We start from the raw sequence: 11,633 nt of genomic DNA, 5'->3' as shown, positions 1-11,633 counted from the left end.
GAGAAGTATTGGCACACCTGGGGAAGGAACCCGGAAGTTTAAAACAGGATATTACAACACAGCGCAACAATTGGCAGCCAATGGTTAACACCAGTGAATGCACTGAACTGGGCAAGAGCGGCACTCCAAGGAGCCTGCTGAGACCTCCAGGCAGAAGCTGCAGCTCCCAGGAGCAGGATGGGAAATCAGGAAATCAGCACAGCACCAGGAACACACACCTCCAGCTCCAGCTCTCCTGCTGAGGAAATGAGCAGAGAGCAATCTTTTCCTCTTTTCAATTTTCCCTGTAGTACAACTCACCTCTTCCTAGAGGAAACAAATTTCGCCCAGGTGAATACAGCTTCAGGCACAGCTCCTTCAGCATCAATATGGACATTCTGGTGGCCACAGCCAATCCTGAGCCTCAGGTGGGATTGGGCTCAGGGTGGTGGAAACTCCCTGCAGCACCACATTGCTGCTGTGTGATGGAAATCACAGAATCAAGGAACAGTTTGGCTTGAAAGAGACCTTAAAGATCAGCCCCTCTGGCATGGGCAGGGCCACCTTCCGGAAAATACATTGCTCCAAGCCCCATCCAGCCTGGCCTTGGACACTTCCAGGGATAAAAGATATCTAAAATATAAAATAGATCTCTGCAGCAGACAGAGCAAGAATTTTTTTTTTTATCTCAAAGATTATATGGGAGTTCTAATTACAAGGCTACAGGGGAGCAGAAGCTGCTTCTACCACAGCCCAGCCCCAGTGGGATGGCACAAGGAGCTGTGCTTTCACCAGGTCTGGAAGGGCTATAAAAATATGATACAGCAATTTTATATTAGAAAAGCAAAAGGTTTGTGCTAGTAAAATCCAAATCAGAAAAGCTGCAACAAAACAATCCCCTGGGGTTGCTGGGGAGCAGCTCACCTGAAGCGCAGCAGAAAGAGAACAGCAGAGTTGGAAGGGACATGCCCGTGGTGGTTCAGTGCTGGCTCTCAGGAAGGAAGTGTTGGAACAGTGGTTTTGTGGTGGCAGGTCACAAGGTCAGCACTTCCCCTCTGCTTCTGGCAAAGATTTGTGTCTGTGTGAGCAGCATGGACGTAGCAGGGGGCCAAGGAAGCAGCTGGGACAGGGCACCCTGCACCATGGACACAGCTTCTTCCTATGCCAGGCCTCTTTAGATAAGAGTTAATTAAATACGCAACTTGTAGAGAATTGTTCCGTTTATGTGACCAAGCATTTTTTCTTAGAAATGCTGTCTCCTGTGTGCTTCAGTTTGGACTATAGTCACTATAGCAAAGGTTCTTCTTCTTCTTCTTCTTGTTTTTGTTCGTTTTTTGCTTCTTACCTTTCATAAGTGACTTTTCTGTGGGCACCCACGTAGGATATGGAATAGTTAACAGGAAAAGAGGATTACATCGAGTTTCATTTCCGCTGGTTTTCTCCTCTGTCCCCGGCAGTAGCGGCTTTGCTGCGGTACAAAGCAATCCCTGTGCAGTGGCAGATTTATGCCACAGGGGAGAGTGCTCTGCACATCACATCCCTGCCACGCCGGGCACACGGGGATTCTGTCACTGAGCTGTCCTTCCGACTGATCACTTTAATCCTATTGCGTTTTTAATTATTGTGTCACAGTCACGGGCTCCCATGTTGTGTTTTTGTCTTTGTAAAAGAGAAAACATAAAAGATACAAGGGCTTTTTTTCACCTATGAAGTCTTCAACGCCACTCAGGACGAGGCACTGGTTTCTCTCCATTTTTGTGTTCCTTCTGCTGTAGGTCTGACCTCTGGCTTGTGGCTGCAGCTTGTATTATTTGCACTGGCTTAGTGAATAAATATTGATCTCTCTTTCATTTCCAACTTGTGTTTCTTCATTACCTTGGAGTTTCCTCCCCTACTCCTGGAGAGAATAAATGATTGAAGTGATCTTCTTTTTTTTTTTTCCTTTACTTAAATGCAATGATGCCATACCTTAAAGGCAGGAGGCATGAACTTGTTTAATTTTCAAGTGGATCCTCTCATGTCACTGCTGGTGAACACATGTATCTCCAGGGACTCATGCCTAAGTGTGCTTAAAAACCAGAGATTAAAAGAGATATTCTCAAAAACAGGCCTCTCCCCTTAAAATTTGACAGTAAAACAGAGATTTGACTTTTCCAGCTTCCCAGTGTAAGGTAATTAAGGTTATGGAGAACATGTGTATGGCATCACTACAGTGGCTCTGCTGCACCTCTGTGCCTTGTCATCAGCACTGGACAATGATCCAAACAGCCACAACTGATGGCCCCAAAAGAGAGAAAAGGCACCCAAAACATCCCCCAGAGCAAGAGGAGGCAGCTGATGACTGCAAGGGGCTGTGACAGAGCCCCATGATGCAGGGGCAAAATGCTGCTGCTCCCTGCTTCTTTCACAGTAAAACACAACAGACACATCAAAGTTCCACATGGTCCATGTGCATGAACTCCGCCCTAACCCAGAGCTGCTCCTGGGTGGGAAAATGTAGCACATTCTGCTGCCAGCTCCCAGCAAAGGGCTCCAGCCTGCAGAGCTGGGCATCTGCATCGGCTTCCCAGCACCTTCACCAGCTCTGTGGGGCTTTGGGAGCAGCTTCCCCGTGGGCTGTGACCCAAAGGACAAGGCAGGTGGGGAGGGATGGCTGGAGAGCTCAGGGCATGGCCAGAGGCAGCTGCTCTGCCTGCACTGCTCTGCTGGAGATCAGAAAATGTTGGTGCTCATGAAGTGCTGAGTTCCGGGACAGCTGTTCACTCCCAGCCCACGTCAGCCATACACGGAAACACAAAACGCAGTCAGATGGGTTGGGAGAGGTTGTGCAACCTTATCTCGGTGTTCCCTGAGACCAGGGGCTGGGCCAGGACTCCTCATACCAGGAAGGGAGCTGCTGTAAACAAGGAAAGCACGAGGCTCTCGGAGCAGCTGCAGACTCCCTGAGAAGCTGAAACTGGGATGTAGCACGGTGAGGACCCCTGGGAAGGAGGAAGCAGGGTCATCCTGGGAGATGGGTTTGTGGGAGCTGCATGCTCAAATTGCCATGTTTTAATCTAAATACCACAAGGCTCATTTCTATCTTTCAGACAAGGGCATGGGGCACTGGGGTAAAGTCAAGTACTGAGAGGAGTCTGGAGGGGAAGAGGGAAGCTGGAGGTGTTCTGGTTCATGGTGTGTTTGTTTTAAATCAGATGAGAGGGAATGTTTCAGTTTAATCAAGAAGGGGTTTAATCCTATCTGGAAGCTGGGAAAGCCAGAGTCTGAATGTAGCCTCAAGAGCAGGCTGCAAAAGCCACTCCTTGCTGTCCTGTGTTTGCACCCACAGCTGTGCCAGCACATCACCCATCTCCCCCTGGACCTGGGGGCTCAGTGGTGCCCTGTGAGCTCAACCTGCCTGACCTGCTGTGGGACACGTCCCTGCAGAGCCCCAGCATCCAGCCATGCTGCACTTCCTCTGGGACAGCGTCTCCCTCCAGACATTCCTCATCTTTCTCTTCATCTTCCTGCTCATTGCAGACTACATGAAGAACAGAAATCCAAAGAATTTCCCTCCCACCCCACTCCGCCTGCCCTTTTTGGGGCACCTCTACCTCGTAGACTTCAAAGATCCTGTGGGGAATGCAGAGGGTATGTAGGTGGTGAGCAGCACGGGGAAGGGATGGAGGGATTGCAGCGACACTTCCCCAGCCATGCAGGGAAAGGGATAACCCAAACCCCACAGGTAGGGGAGGCAGGCAGGAGGTTTGTCCTCATCGGTGACATTTACCTGAGTCCAAGCAGGGTGACAAGTGTGGAGTGATTCCATGGGCAAAGGTCACAGCACGATCACACAGGTGCAGTCACAGATGTACAAACCCAACAGGTCTGAGGGGGGGCTGGAATGGGGTGGAACAACAACGGGAAAACATGGGACTGAAAAATCAAACGTGGTGAGGTTTGCTTTGATTTATGGCCAATTAACAGAATCCCAATCACTGATTTAGAAAAAAGAAAAAAAAAAAACTCTTCTCAGGTAGAGTGCCACATTCTGTCCCCCTCCCACTCTTCCTTTATTTTTACCCATGTCCCTGACAAGGGTGTCCTGTTCACCAGGAATCCATTGCAAATGAAAAACCCCTTTTTTTTATGTCCCCTCCCAGCAAATTAAAAGATATGGTAACATCTTCGGCTTGCACATGGGCGGCATGAGGGTTGTGTTGGTTACTGGGATGCGGCTGGTGAAGGAAGTGCTCGTAAACCAAGGAGACAAGTTCCTGGAACGCCCTGACCATTCCCATCGATGATGGATATTCAGAAGACGGTAGTGAGTTACCCCTCAAGACATGCCTCACCTGTAAGGTCCAAGCTTCGACCCTGCAGAGGTCTGAGTCCGCTGGAGTCAAGGCAGAGCCCTGGAGCTTTTCTCCCTCAGTGGGAGATCGGCCGTGGCTCACAGGGATTTTCCTGCCAGGACTGATCTTCTCCACCGGGCACCAGTGGAAGGCACAGAGGAGGTTCACCCTGACCACGCTCCGGAACTTCGGCCTGGGGAAGAGGAGCCTGGAGGAGCGCATCCAGGAGGAGTGCAGATACCTGGTGGATGTGTTTAGGGATGAACAGGGTGAGTGCATCCAGGAGGAGTGCAGATACCTGGTGGATGTGTTTAGGGATGGACAGGGTGAGTGCATCTAGGAGGAGTGCAGATACCTGGTGGATGTGTTTAGGATTGAACAGGGTGAGTGTTCATCCTGGCAGGGCGTGCATGCTGAAAAATACCGCACCTTGCAGGCGATGCTACAACACTGCCAGCATACCTGCTCCTTCCTATGGTGTTTTGCCTTCCAACTGGCTGGGGAATGCACCAGGCAACACCCACAGCATTATTCACAGCCCACCTTCAGTCTACTCCTCTCTGTGTGTGCATAAATACTGATGTTTCCAATGAACCTAAATGACATCCTGCAGACCTTGTTTTCAGATGTAAACAAACATCTCCATAAAGTGATTGAACTGGGACCACTGGGGTTGTTCTGCAAAGCTTGGCCAGATCATGGGGTCAGCCGTGCACCCCAGGAAAGCACAGATACAGGACAGTGCCCATTAGGGGCCACTCATTTCATTCATATTTCTTGACTGCTTTACCTCTGACATGTGTTTTCTACTTTTCTGAGAAGAGTAGAAGAGAACTGATCTTTCTCTTCTCCAGGGAATCCTTTCAACCCTCAGTTGAAAATCACTAATGCTGTTGCAAATGTCATCTGCTCCCTCATCTTTGGCAATCGGTTTGACTACCACGATGACGATTTCCAAAGACTGCTGAAGCTGATGAATGAAATGACTGCCCTCCATGGAGCTGTCACAAGCCAGGTAGAGACCTCCTGCCACCAACTCAGGGCATAGTTTCTTCTCTGGAGTCAACCTTAAATCACAGTGTTGTCATCACCAGAGCTGTCATTCCCTGATCCCTAGCACAGGGTAGATTTGCCTGTCATTTCTTTCTGCCTTCTGCTTAGGTTATGTCACGCTCGCACGGCTCTCTGTCATCCAAAATCACTTTTCCTGCCCACTGATTGCCAACCTGCCTGCTGAAAGACTGGGTAACACACAAGTTACCCCATAATGAGAATTCTGCTCTTCTGGAGCTGAGATGTTTGCACCAGCTCCAGAAGTTCAGCAGGAGCAATTGCAGGCTGAAGTCTTGATATCAGAAGAGTTTTTGAAGTTCTTTATTCAATTTGTCTTTCTCCTTCTATGTTCAAAGCTGTACAACAATTTCCCATCTATAATGAAGTATTTACCTGGAGCTCACCAAACCATTTTCAAATACTGGAGGTTATTGCAAAACTTTATGCAAGAGCAGATCAACAAACACAAGGAGGACTGGAACCCCTCAGAGAGCCGGGACTACATCGACAGCTACCTGCTGGAGATCTCCAAGGTCAGCAGTGGGGAGAAAACCCTCCTGGAGTGGGGCATAGAACCAGAGGGGATGGGAAACCAGCCCCGATTCTCTGAGCTGCCTGTGTAGCCTTTTATGAGCTCAGGACCGACGTCAGGTTCAGCCACGCATCAGCAGGGTGGGGATGCGAGGGGTCAGCAGCATCTGCCAAAATCCTTGGGGTGGTCTGGACCAAGCCTGGTGCCAGGACACCCTCACCATTCCTGTGGCACTAACACTCCTTCTCCTGAAGGACCGCGACAGTAACACCTTCCAGGAGGAGCACCTCATGGCCTGTTCACTTGACCTGATGTTTGCTGGGACTGAGACCACGTCCTCAACGCTCCGCTGGGCCTTGCTGTTTATGGCCGTACATCCAGAAATTCAAGGTACAATTAGCAAAAACATATTTTGCCTTGCTTTCATCCCTCAAAGCTCTGTGAGAGACCAGTTGGGAGCGTCCCCACACTCCCATAAGAGGTCCCTTGGTAGACCCTTACAGCAATACCCTTGTATTGTTCCAAGGGTTTTTCCCTGGGCTCATTCCTGCTCTTTCCCAGCCCGGGTGCAAGCCGAGATCGACGCGGTCATCGGCCAGGCACGGCCCCCAGCCCTGGAGGACAGGAACAAGCTGCACTACACCAACGCTGTCATCCACGAAGTGCAGAGGAAAGGCAACGTTATCCCTTTCAACGTGCCAAGAATGGCATCAGAGGACACCTACGTGGATGGATACTACATCCCAAAGGTAAACTCCAGAGTGCTGGGAAGTGCGGGCACTCCAGGGACACTCCCAGCTCCCCAGGCACGGTGCCAGGCCAGGTCCCTCCTGTGCAGACACTGTCCCTGCCCTGTCCAGAGTTCACTCCTGCTCAACATGGATTTTGCCATCCAAAGTTCTCCAGCTCCCTGAATAGTGCCCCACCCCACACATGCCTTTGAGGCACAGCTCCGAGCTCTTAGAGGGACTTTAGCCCAAGATTACAAGAGATAAAAATGATGCTGATGAGGGAAAATGCAGTTACATAACTGCAGCTCCAAACAGACAAGTAGTAGAAAATCTGGGCTTGCTGTGGGATGTTGCACAAATAATTTCAGTAGAATTTGAGTAAGGATGTTCTTCATGGAGAGGAGACTGGAAGACAAAACTGCCCCTCCTGTTGTCAGTGCCAGAAAAGTGTGATTTATTTTTCTTTTTTCCTCTTAGGGCACTATTGTAATGACAAATTTAACCTCTCTGCTGTTTGACAAGAATGAGTGGAAAACCCCTGATACTTTTAACCCCGAGCATTTTCTGAAGGATGGGAAGTTCTGGAAAAACGAGTATTTTCTACCATTTTCTACAGGTAAGATTTGCTGAGTTATGGTGCACATGGGCTTGGGTTTCCAACTGCAAGGTGGAGACAGACAGGAAAACAGCAATGGCAAGGGCATGTGCACCATGGAGGTGCTGCTCAAAATGCTCCCATTGCCTCCCCAAAGCCTCCACAACCACACTTGGAGCCCTTTTCTGTCTTTCATGTCCACAGAAGAGAAATGAGGAGGAATAAAAAACCATGTCAATTCCAGAGATCTTAGGAACATCTTCACTGAGACCATTGCTCTGCTCCCCATGGCTGAGCTCACCAGGGGCCTCACTGTGGCCACCACAGGGTTCCCCAGCCAGCAGCTTCCATGGGCAAGTTGCTTTTAGCACCAGCACCATCATCTCCTCTGGTAGCCCTCTTTACTAAGCTCTCCCAGCATGGGAACATCCAGGTCATGTGAGTGTTGTTGTTATATTTCTAGAGTCCCAGCTCTCAGGCTGCCACAGCTCTCGGCTGTCCTATCTTCTATCACGTCGGGGTCACCACAGGTTGTATTCATATTGCTGTTATCCTGTTTCTAGAGTCCCATACCTTCTGGGTGGTTTTCCAACAAGCAGCTCTTCACAGCAGTGTTGCTCCTGCCTCTTCACCAGGTCCCCTCCAAGACTAACCCTGAGTGGCCAACCCACCCCCTTTTATCTCAGTTATCTTCATTAGCCACAGCCGCAGCCCATTTAGAACAACGAGGATTGGGGCAAGGCCACTTATACAATACATATATTTTACTAGGACTCCTTCTATATATGTGTGTGTGTAAAAAGTCATGCAATCTGGGGGCAGATCACGCTCTAATGCCAAAGTATTGTTGGGAAGCTTGGTTTGGACTGAAAAACTCACCCAGGAATGGGGTAGCACAGCTGGACCACAGTACTAAGCACAGGCAGAAGCATTTTCAGCAGCAAGAGCACACTCTGAGGATGCTGTGGGTTCTGTCTCCACAGGGAAGCGTTCCTGCCTGGGAGAGCTGCTGGCCCGTTCCGAGCTCTTCCTCTTCTTCACCTCCCTGCTCCAGAAATTCACCTTCCAGGCACCCCCAGACACCACGCTCAGCCTCCAGCCCATGATGGGCATTGCAATGGCCCCACAGCCCTACAAGATCTGTGCTGTGCCTCGCTAGGGGAGCCTTGGCCACCACCCTCACATGGAGAATCCTTTGTCAGGGCTGCTGCAAACAGGCCCTTGACAGCTCTAGCAGGAGGCTGGCTGGTTTATTTCTTTCAAAGAAATTGTAAAATCATTTTTTTCACAATTAGACCTTGCAGTCTGTATCCCATGATGGTGTGATCATGGGATCAACCTAGGGGTTTCCAGGGCATTATTAGGCTTGTCCTATGGCACTGTAAATTAATGAGGGGCTTGGGGATTTCCTAATTTGGTGATGGATGGCCATGGTTCACCTTGGCAAAATGAGGGACACTAGAGACTGCACGGTGGAGCCACTCACTGTGGCTGGGTACAGTGGGAGAGCAATACCAGCTTTTGTTTTATAACATTAACGCATTAATTAATTTGACATTTCCTTAATATGTAGTTATGTAAATAAAAAGTAACTCTCTAAAATTTTTCTCATACATAATAAATTTGTATCAAAGCTTTTTTGTCATGAAGTGTTCTACCAAGTGAACAGAGGCCATGTCCAGCAGGGGCTGTAGGCTTTGGCCATGCCCTGTGTCTCTGGCCCTGCACTGCAGGAGGTTGGCACTGTAAAAGCAAAGGCAATTCCTGCAGAAGTGATGGGGAAAATGATCCTAGCAGCACAGCTAGAATTATAATATGCAAAATCCTCTGTTTACCTGCCCAGCATCGTGGAGGGGCTGGTGTGTCCAAGGGCAGTGGGGTGAGCTCCAGCAACACACAATGCAGTTCAGCTGAACTCAACAGTCTGAGGAGGAAGAGGCTGCCTTGGGAAATAACACCATCAAGTTACTATTTTGAACCATCATCTACACAATGAAACAGTCCCAAGATTGGCTATTGGAATATGAATCCAAATATTACCAGGTAGATTGTGCCTGGGCCCATCTGAACCTTGCTGCTGGGCCAAAGGTGACAACTGTGGTGTATCACCCCAGAGACACCTTTAGCTTGCTGGAGGTTGCAGCTGGGCAGTGAACAAGTCCAGGCTCGTTAGGAATTCCATTTACCTCAGGAGGGAAGGCTTCAGTTTATGGTGAGGAGGAAGGAGACGGATTCTGCGGGAGGGTAAATATCCAGAGCATTATTCCATGGTCACAAAGGTCTAACAGCTCCAACAGAATCCCAACCGTATGGCCTGATTGACCTTTTAAGCTCCTGGGGGAGGGGGAGGGAAGGGACAGGTGAGCCACCAACCAGGTGGGAGGGGCAGGGTCTCAGGGGAGGATGACACCTAGACAGGCCAATGACCTCTGGGCATAGGGGCATCTTTTGAAAGTGACGAACCACAATGTGCCTTGCTGGAATGTTAAAACTGATTGACAGCCCAGTAAGGGGGGGAGGAGGGAAGAAGAAGAGAAGTATTGGCACACCTGGGGAAGGAACCCGGAAGTTTAAAACAGGATATTACAACACAGCGCAACAATTGGCAGCCAATGGTTAACACCAGTGAATGCACTGAACTGGGCAAGAGCTGCACTCCAAGGAGCCTGCTGAGACCTCCAGGCAGACACTGCAGATCCCAGGAGCAGGATGGGAAATCAGGAAATCAGCACAGCACCAGGAACACACACCTCCAGCTCCTGCTGTCCTGCTGAGGAAATGAGCAGAGAGCAATCGTTTCCCCTTTTCAGTTTTCCCTGGAGTACAATTCACCTCTTCCTAGAGGAAGCAAATTTCTCCCAGGTGAACACAGCTTCTGGCACAGCTCCTTCAGGATCAATTTGGACATTCTGGTGGCCACAGCCAATCCTGAGTCTCAGGTGGGATTGGTCTCAGGGTAGTAGAAACTCCTTGCAGCACCACATTGCAGCTGTGTGATGGAAATCACAGAATCAAGGAATAGATTGGCTTGAAAGGGATCTTAAAGATCAGCCCCTCTGGCATGGGCAGGGCCACCTTCCACAAAGTCAGGTTGCTCCAAGTCCCATCCAGCCTGGCCTTGGACACTTCCAGGGATAAAAGATATCTAAAATATAAAATAGACCTCTGCAGCAGCAAGAATTTTTTCAGATCTCAAAGAGTATATGGGAATTTTAATTACAAGGCTACAGGGGAGCAGAAGCTGCTTCTACCACAGCCCAGCCCCAGTGGGATGGCACAAGGAGCTGTGCTTTCACCAGGTCTGGAAGGGCTATAAAAATATGATACAGCAGTTTTATATTAGAAAAGCAAAAGGTTTGTGCTAGTAAAATCCAAATCAGAAAAGCTGCAACAAAATAATCCCCTGAGGTTGCTGGGGAGCAGCTCACCTGAAGCGCAGCAGAAAGGGAACAGCAGAGTTGGAAGGGACATGCCCGTGGTGGTTCAGTGCTGGCTCTCAGGAAGGAAGTGTTGGAACAGTGGTTTTGTGGTGGCAGGTCACAAGGTCAGCACTTCCCCTCTGCTTCTGGCAAAGATTTGTGTCTGTGTGAGCAGCATGGACGTAGCAGGGGGCCAAGGAAGCAGCTGGGACAGGGCACCCTGCACCATGGACACAGCTTCTTCCTATGCCAGGCCTCTTTAGATAAGAGTTAATTAAATACGCAACTTGTAGAGAAGTTTTCCATTTACGTGACCAAGCATTTGTGCTTAGAAATGCTGTCTCCTGTGTGCTTCAGTTTGGACTATAGTCACTATAGCAAAGGTTCTTCTTCTTCTTCTTCTTGTTTTTGTTGGTTTTTTGCTTCTTACCTTTCATAAGTGACTTTTCTGTGGGTACCCATGTAGGATATGGAATAGTTAACAGGAAAAGAGGATTACATCGAGTTTCATTTCCGCTGGTTTTCTCCTCTGTCCCCGGCAGTAGCGGCTTTGCTGCGGTACAAAGCAATCCCTGTGCAGTGGCAGATTTATGCCACAGGGGAGAGTGCTCTGCACATCACATCCCTGCCACGCCGGGCACACGGGGATTCTGTCACTGAGCTGTCCTTCCGACTGATCACTTTAATCCTATTGCGTTTTAATTATTGTGTCACAGTCACGGGCTCCCATGTTGTGTTTTTGTCTTTGTGAAAGAGAAAACATAAAAGATACAAGGACTTATTTTGACTTATCAAGTCTTCAGCACCACTCGGGATGAGGCACTGGTTTCTCTCCATTTTTGTGTTCCTTCTGCTGTAGGTCTGACCTCTGGCTTGTGGCTGCAGCTTGTATTATTTGCACTGGCTTAGTGAATAAATATTGATCTATTCTGTCTTTCATTTCCAACTTGTGTTTCTTCATTACCTTGGAGTTTCCTCCCCTACTCCTGG

At 49.2% G+C, this 11,633-nt stretch overlaps 1 protein-coding gene, 1 long non-coding RNA gene and 1 pseudogene across 2 annotated transcripts in view; 2 read left to right on the top strand and 1 right to left on the bottom strand.

Annotated features, from left to right (window-relative positions):
• The window catches only part of LOC135450762 (cytochrome P450 2J2-like), a 29,591-nt gene that overhangs the window by 10,396 nt on the left and 7,562 nt on the right, over positions 1–11,633 (top strand). The window lies entirely within an intron of this gene.
• Positions 1–11,633, bottom strand: part of LOC135450769 (uncharacterized) — a 63,057-nt gene that overhangs the window by 50,877 nt on the left and 547 nt on the right. The window contains exon 3 of the long non-coding RNA XR_010441155.1: positions 10,653–11,629. This is a non-coding gene — a long non-coding RNA (uncharacterized LOC135450769). The remainder of the gene's footprint in view (positions 1–10,652; positions 11,630–11,633) is intronic.
• LOC135450764 (cytochrome P450 2J2-like) lies at positions 2,822–8,969 on the top strand (annotated as a pseudogene).

This window comes from Zonotrichia leucophrys, chromosome 8 (genome assembly GCF_028769735.1).
Source record: "Zonotrichia leucophrys gambelii isolate GWCS_2022_RI chromosome 8, RI_Zleu_2.0, whole genome shotgun sequence".
Classification (NCBI taxonomy): domain Eukaryota; kingdom Metazoa; phylum Chordata; class Aves; order Passeriformes; family Passerellidae; genus Zonotrichia; species Zonotrichia leucophrys.
The sequence above is the reverse complement of the archived record's forward strand: the minus strand, read 5'-3'. Positions and strand labels throughout refer to the sequence as shown.